Below are 7,020 nucleotides of genomic sequence, written 5' to 3'. Positions count from 1 at the left end.
TTGGCTTTATTCAAGGAAATAATTGAAAAACAAGAGTGAGAGAATTTAAAGTTAAATGTGAACAAAAGACTTAGACCGATATTAATGCCTGAAGAATGTGATATTAGATGGAATTCTACTTATACTTATTTAAAAACTTATCTTGCTTATAAAGTTCCTATTACAATGACTTTTAATCAATATTCTGGTTCTTTTCCTAAGTGTATGCAACATGATTCTGATTAGGCTGCAATTGATGATCTTGTTAAGTTTTGGAAAATTTTTGTATATCTACAATTGAATTTTCTAGTTCTTACTATCCTACTATTTGTAATATTTTAGCTTATTTAGCTGACTTTTTTTGTTTGCTTAAAAATATAAGAATAGAGAAAGTTACGAAGAAACTATTAGTGCTGTATTTTCTAAATTTAAAAATATGTTTATCTGCTTCCCCCAATTTGCTTGGTTGGTGCTATACTAAATCTATGTATGAAATATAATACTATGTACAAATTTAGTTCTACTGTTTATACTGCCTTAGAGATAGAGTCTGAAGAAGAACCTTATTTTTTTACGGCTATGAGTGATGTGAATAGTTACATGGAAATATTATATAACCATTATGCCGATTTACTTGATATAGTTGTACCAACACATATCACTCTAACTGTCGCTCCTAAATCTCCCGAGGAGCCATATGATAACGCTCAATCTACAGCTCTCGTGGGAGTGTAAAGCGGTCGTTAGCAAATATAGAACCCAACCTGGGTTGGGTATCGATCCCACAGAGAATAGCTTGGCCAACAAGCAAGAGAAATTACTAGACTTTTAGTGCAAGTCTCGTAGGAAAGGGGGGATTGTAGTATGTAACCAAAACAAGAATGTAAGAACTGAAAATAGCAAAATAAAGAGAGATTGTCACGTGTGTTGTAAACAATGAGAATTGAGGCGTTGGGGTTATGTCCACCTTCTGAGGTATACGTCTCTATTGGCTATGAGTGTGTAGAGTCTTGACATGTAATTGCTTATAGAGAATTGTAGTCGATGGTAAATCCAAGCGTCTCTCGACCTAAACAAGGACTATTTCACTTTAACTCTCTCGAGCTTAAAGCGTGACTAACGGTACGAATTCTCCAAGAAGTTAGTCCAGGTACGGCACTAGCTTTTTAATAGGAAAGGGTGTCCTACTACCTTGACATTATCTCTTTTCCAGACAAATAACTTTTCTCTCGAACAAGTCAGATGTTAGACTGGCGTTGGTCTATGCGTCTTCTTTTCTAGACAAATAACCTTTCTCTCGAACAGGTTAGATGTTAGAATGGCGTGTTCTTGTGTTTGAACCGCAAAGAATGTAGATTTAAGATGAAGAGAATAATGATATAAGCAATATACTTGTCTTGAACTCACAAACTCATAGCTATAGATAGTAACTCATTCGGCTTCCATAACCCCAACTAAGAGATTTAGTTACCCATGAATGCGAAGGATATCACGTTTTGCATGGTGGATGGCGTGAATAGTAGGTGTTTGGCGTGTGGTTTTAGTGATTCCGTAGCAAGTAACGATTCTCTTGTTGTGGAATTTAAGAGTAGAAGAATGAAGAATTGAAAATGGGTTGTAGGAAGATGTCTTAATTGTAAGGAGATGAATGAATTGTCAGAATGTCTCCCCCCCTCTTCTTCTTGAAAATCTCTAACATGATAGGGTATTTATAATACTCCTATCCTACTCCTACTAAACTAATAAAATAAATAACCAAATCCTAATATACTAATGAAATCCTTGACCCAATTGTACTAGGGTAAGGTTACAAAATTATAATCCAAATAGAATGATGAAACACATAACCTAATTGCACTAGGTTAATGTATTATGGCAAAAATCCAGCTTTGTGTCTGTAAGTCCCAAAGTCTTCAGAAATGCTGTTTTAGCCCGGGACAGATTTTCCATGCAGCAGATTTAGTCCTTTATGCGTCCAGCTCCTTTCCATCTCGTTTGTGAGCTTTCTTTTGCGTCAAGTAAGCCATAAATTGCTGTATTTTGCATCATTTATACCTGAAACTTTCCTAATCACATTTGTTAGCTCATTTACAGGAAAAAGGACTAAAAGTGTACGAAATAGATAATTAGTTCTCGAAACTAGGCTAAAATATGGGCAAAATATATTGATATAGGCGCGTAATTTCGCCTATCATCACCATAATCCTCTAAAAGGCCGGTACATAGTGATTTTCTTGATTACTTTTATGATTTAAATGTTTCGAACAGGGTTGCGACTTCAACATACATAACAAGTTCTCGGGAAGAGCTTAAGTATTATCTTCGATAGCCGATAGAGGATTGTAGAGTAAGGATCAAAACGTTGGGTTGGTGGAAGAATAATGAAAGACAATATCCTATGCTTTCAAGATTAACTAGAGATATATTAAATGTTCCAATGTCAACCATTGCATCAGAGAGTGCTTTTAGTCAGGGTCGATAACAACTTGGAAACAACCGACACTCATTGAGAAGCAATGCTATGAATGTTCTAGTTTGCCTTAGAGATTAGACTAGAGCGAAACGAAGAAATCAAGGAATGGAGGTGGAGCCAAAAGACGAAAAGAATCTTGAAGAAATTGTGACTTCAAGGGAGAACTCAACACAATCAAGTCCAATGCATGGTTTTCCCCCTATTGATTTTGACTTTTCTATGGCAGTTCCCGTTAATAATAACATGTATGAGTTGGAGAAAATGATGCAAAATTTGTAGATTTTTCATTTATGTAAATTATAAATTTTTAGATCATTTTGCAATCAATAAAATAAAACATTCATTCACTCCTTACTTTGTATTTTTTCCATTTAAATTGAATTTCTAATTTGAATTAAATACTGTTAATATGTTACTATAAAAAATTACACTAAGTAATAAACATAACAAACATATATACACATAATGAAAAAATAAATATCTTTTAAGTTCAAATATAATGAAAACATATAATGAATATATGTTCAAAACTTCAAGTATTATTATATTAAGTAGCATTCATTGTAATCTTTTATGTATATATGTGTTTTCTAAAATACTATAACATGTAATGTATATATATTTCAACTTTCAAGTTGTATTTAAAGTAGTATATATTCTACATATATGTGTATATATTTTCTATAGACTCTAAAGTAGTATATATTTATATTTAATGTATACATGTCTATATGTTTTCTAAAGTAGTATATATTTACTATATATATGTTGTATGTATATTATTTCAAGTGGTATTTAAAGTAGTATATATTCTACATATGTGTATATATATTCTATAGACTAAAATAGTATATATTAAATGTATATATGTGTATATATTTCTAAAGTAGTATTATATGTAATATACATATTGTACGTATATATGTGCATATATTTTCTATAGACTCTAAGCTAGTGTAACGCCCCAAAAATGGGCTCCGAGATGTCACACGGTGCTCAGGGCTACGAGTAGCCCCAAGCTAACCCTTTTTGCCTTCTACTAATTCTGAAACTCATAATGAAGGTAACTTAGGCATTTGAATCTCCTGAAATACTTCAATACAATATTTAATGTTTTAACTGATTTGAGTTTAGATGAATATAAAGTCTGAAAGTGCTTAACTTAAAAATCTAAATAACCAATACTAAAAATCTGACATATGACTAACAGTCTGACAAGCCTCTACTTCTAATAACTAAAGAGTCGCTGGGACAGACCCCCAGCTGACTCGAACTGAATTGAAAACAACTGAGAAAATACTGCATAAAGATGATAGTCTAAATAAGTGGGTCCTCGAACCATGAGGACTCACCAACTGTCGAAATGTAGATAGAGATGCCCGGGGTTAATTACGCTACTGGGATTGAGCACCTGAAACTACATTATTAAACAATGTAGCACATAGACGTATATGTGGATCAGTAATTTTGAAATGTACTGATCCTATGAGGGTGAATCCATGAGTAAAACAATAAATACAATAATTCAAATAAACTTTCAAAACGACACGCTAAATGTGAGTGACTCACCTTTGCTTGAATAATAAAACTGCCAATTCATAAATCATGAGTAATGAAGCATAAAAGAAACTCTTGTGAGCCACTAGACTTAGTTCTCTAAAAATTGTTTTGACATTTTGATTTAAGACTTAGGGGCTTTGGGAGGTTCTTCTAACCGACATAAACTATGTGAGCTATCATGGAGTCCAAGTTCTTACCCACATTTGGACGAGCTGTTCTACCCTTGCAATAGGAATAAAACCTTATCTTAAGTGATCACTATATTAGCCCACTATGGGCAAATCATATACCTACGGTGGCACGTAGTTTTGGGGCATGAGACCTTTGGAATCATACCCAACTCGGTGCTAAATACTACCCCCTACTTATCACTCAGAATTTTAGGAAATCCACCTTAAAACAACACAAGGGTTTGCAATTAAAACTAATTATGTTTCTCTTCTTTAAATCTCAAACTATATGAACAATGTGGATTCCTTGTCTTAGCTTAGGATCAAAAGATCAATCTTTTCTTTTGAAAGCACTTATCAAAACTTGCCAACAAAACATGAGATCATAATCTCCTTATAAACTCATCACTTGTACTTAGGACTCAAAATATAAAGCTTTCATGCCTCAAAAATTATATTTAAACTTCATGCTCAACAATTATCTTAAAAGCTTTCAACAATCTTAATCAAGATAGTGGAATATAACTCATAAATTGAATCTTATGATTTCAGACATGGATATATGTAAATCTCTTATAATTGAAGCCTTAAATAGCATGATAATTTCATAAACAAAAAATAATAAGAATTGGGTATCAACCCTAACTTCAGTTTATGCAAAATTCAACTTAAAATTAGGCTTTCGGAATAAGGGTGGAAGAAAACCCTTATTCATAACTTCACATACCTTAATGGTGACAAAATTGTGGAAATATTGGACCTTCAAGCTTGATTGTGCAACCCTAGTTATTTTTCTCCTCTTGTGTTCTTAGATGATGAACTTATGTTGTTAATAGGGTTAAAATATGATTAGGAGCTATAAATTTCATAAGGTTATGTTTAGGGATGTTTAAGGAGTGTCAAATGACTTAGTTGCGCTAAAAAATAACTTAAAAATGGAGTTTTTACGCCATAGGGCATGTGACGCATTGCCTATAGCCTAAAATAGGTTGTGCGTTGCATTGCCTATCACCTAAAATAGGCTGGGTGATGCATTGCCCATGGCACAACAATTCTAGTAGCCTTAGCCGATTGCTAGGCGATGCACTCTCCTTTGCAAGGTTATAACTTTTCGCTCGGTCATTGGATTAAGGTAAAATTGATATCGTTGGAAAGCTAATTCGATTATCTACAACTTTTTGGGTCTAAATCTGCCAAATACCTCATGTACATCAATTTATGCTCGTTCAAAGAGAACCCTTGCAAAATCAAACACTAAAACTTGATGGATTCAAAAACTCTTAGCTTGTATCACTCTAAGTGACTCTTATGAACATGTTTTACACATCATAAGCTCTCTTCTCACTATTCTAATCATCATAAGTCATGGAGTCAAATATGAATTACGAAAATAGAGGTTTCCCACATAGGATCAACGGTTTATTTTCTAGCTTAGAAGTATGCAATGTCTTACAATATCTCCCCCTTGGGGACATTCGTCCTTGAATGAGATTTTGAGATTATGAATTAAATTTTGCATGACTCAAATCATGACTGCATGACTAAACTAATCAATGATTGCACTAACTATCATGAAACAACTATGTAAAGCTGGAGCTGAAAATGGAAAAGAGAAAATCTGGGGAAACTTGTTACCTTAAACTGAGTCTGAACTTGAGGAGAAAAGGTGAGAGTTATTGGCTTGCATGTCTGCTTCCGCTTCCCAAGTGGCACTCTCAACGGATTGATTCTTCCAAAGAACTTTGATCAAGGAAACTTCTTTGTTCCATAGTGTATTAGTCTGGTGTTCAAGAATCTCAATTGGAATCTCTTCATAAGAGAGGCTATCATGAATATCTATGCTTTCTATGGGTACTACCACAGTTGGATCACCAATATATTTCTTTAATAAGGATACATGGAACACAGGGTGAACGGATGACAAATTTGCAGGCAACTCAAGCTTATATGCCACCTTCCCAATATGGCTCAATATCTTGTAAGGATCGACGTATTGAGGACTAAGTTTTCCCTTCTTGCCAAATCTCTTCACCCCTTTCATGGGTGAAACCTTCAAGTAAACTAAGGTATCTACTTCAAACTCAAGATCCCTTCTTCTCACATCCGCATAGGATTTTTAATAATTCTTGGCTTTTTTCAACCTTTCTCGAATTAACTGAACTTTCTCCATGGATTCAAACACCACATATGGCCCTATCAAAGTGGCCTTACCCACTTCAAACCAACCGATCATTGATCTACACCTTCTCCCATAGAGATCCTCAAATGGGGCCTTCTGAAAGCTTGAATAGTAGCTGTTATTGTAGGCAAACTCAATTAATGGCACGCGATCATCCCAACTACCTTTGAAGTCTAGAAAATATGCCATCAACATATCCTCAAGGGTCTGAATGGTCCTTTCTGCCTGACTATCTATCTGAGGAAGAAAAGCTGAACTGAGGTGAACTTGGGTACCAAGACCCTTCTGAAAGGCTTTCCAAAAGTGAGAGGTAAACTGAGTACCCCTATCCGAAATGATGGATAAAGGAACTCCATGCAATATGACCAAAACTTTAATGTACAACTTAGCATAATCTTCGACTGAGTAGGATGTGTGAACTAGCAGGAAATGGGCTGATTTGGTCAATCTACCTACAATGACCCAAATTGAATCATGCTGCTAACGCGAATGAGGCAAGCCTATCACAAAATCTAAATTCACCTCTTCCCACTTCTAAGTGGGAATACTACACTCTTGCAAAGTAACACTAGGCCTTTTATGTTCCACCTTAACTTGTTGACAATGTCACACTTGGCCACAAATTTTTTTAGTATCTTTCTTTGTACCACTCCACCAAT

Source organism: Capsicum annuum, chromosome 8 (genome assembly GCF_002878395.1).
Source record: "Capsicum annuum cultivar UCD-10X-F1 chromosome 8, UCD10Xv1.1, whole genome shotgun sequence".
NCBI lineage: Eukaryota > Viridiplantae > Streptophyta > Magnoliopsida > Solanales > Solanaceae > Capsicum > Capsicum annuum.
This window is presented reverse-complemented; position numbering follows the sequence as displayed.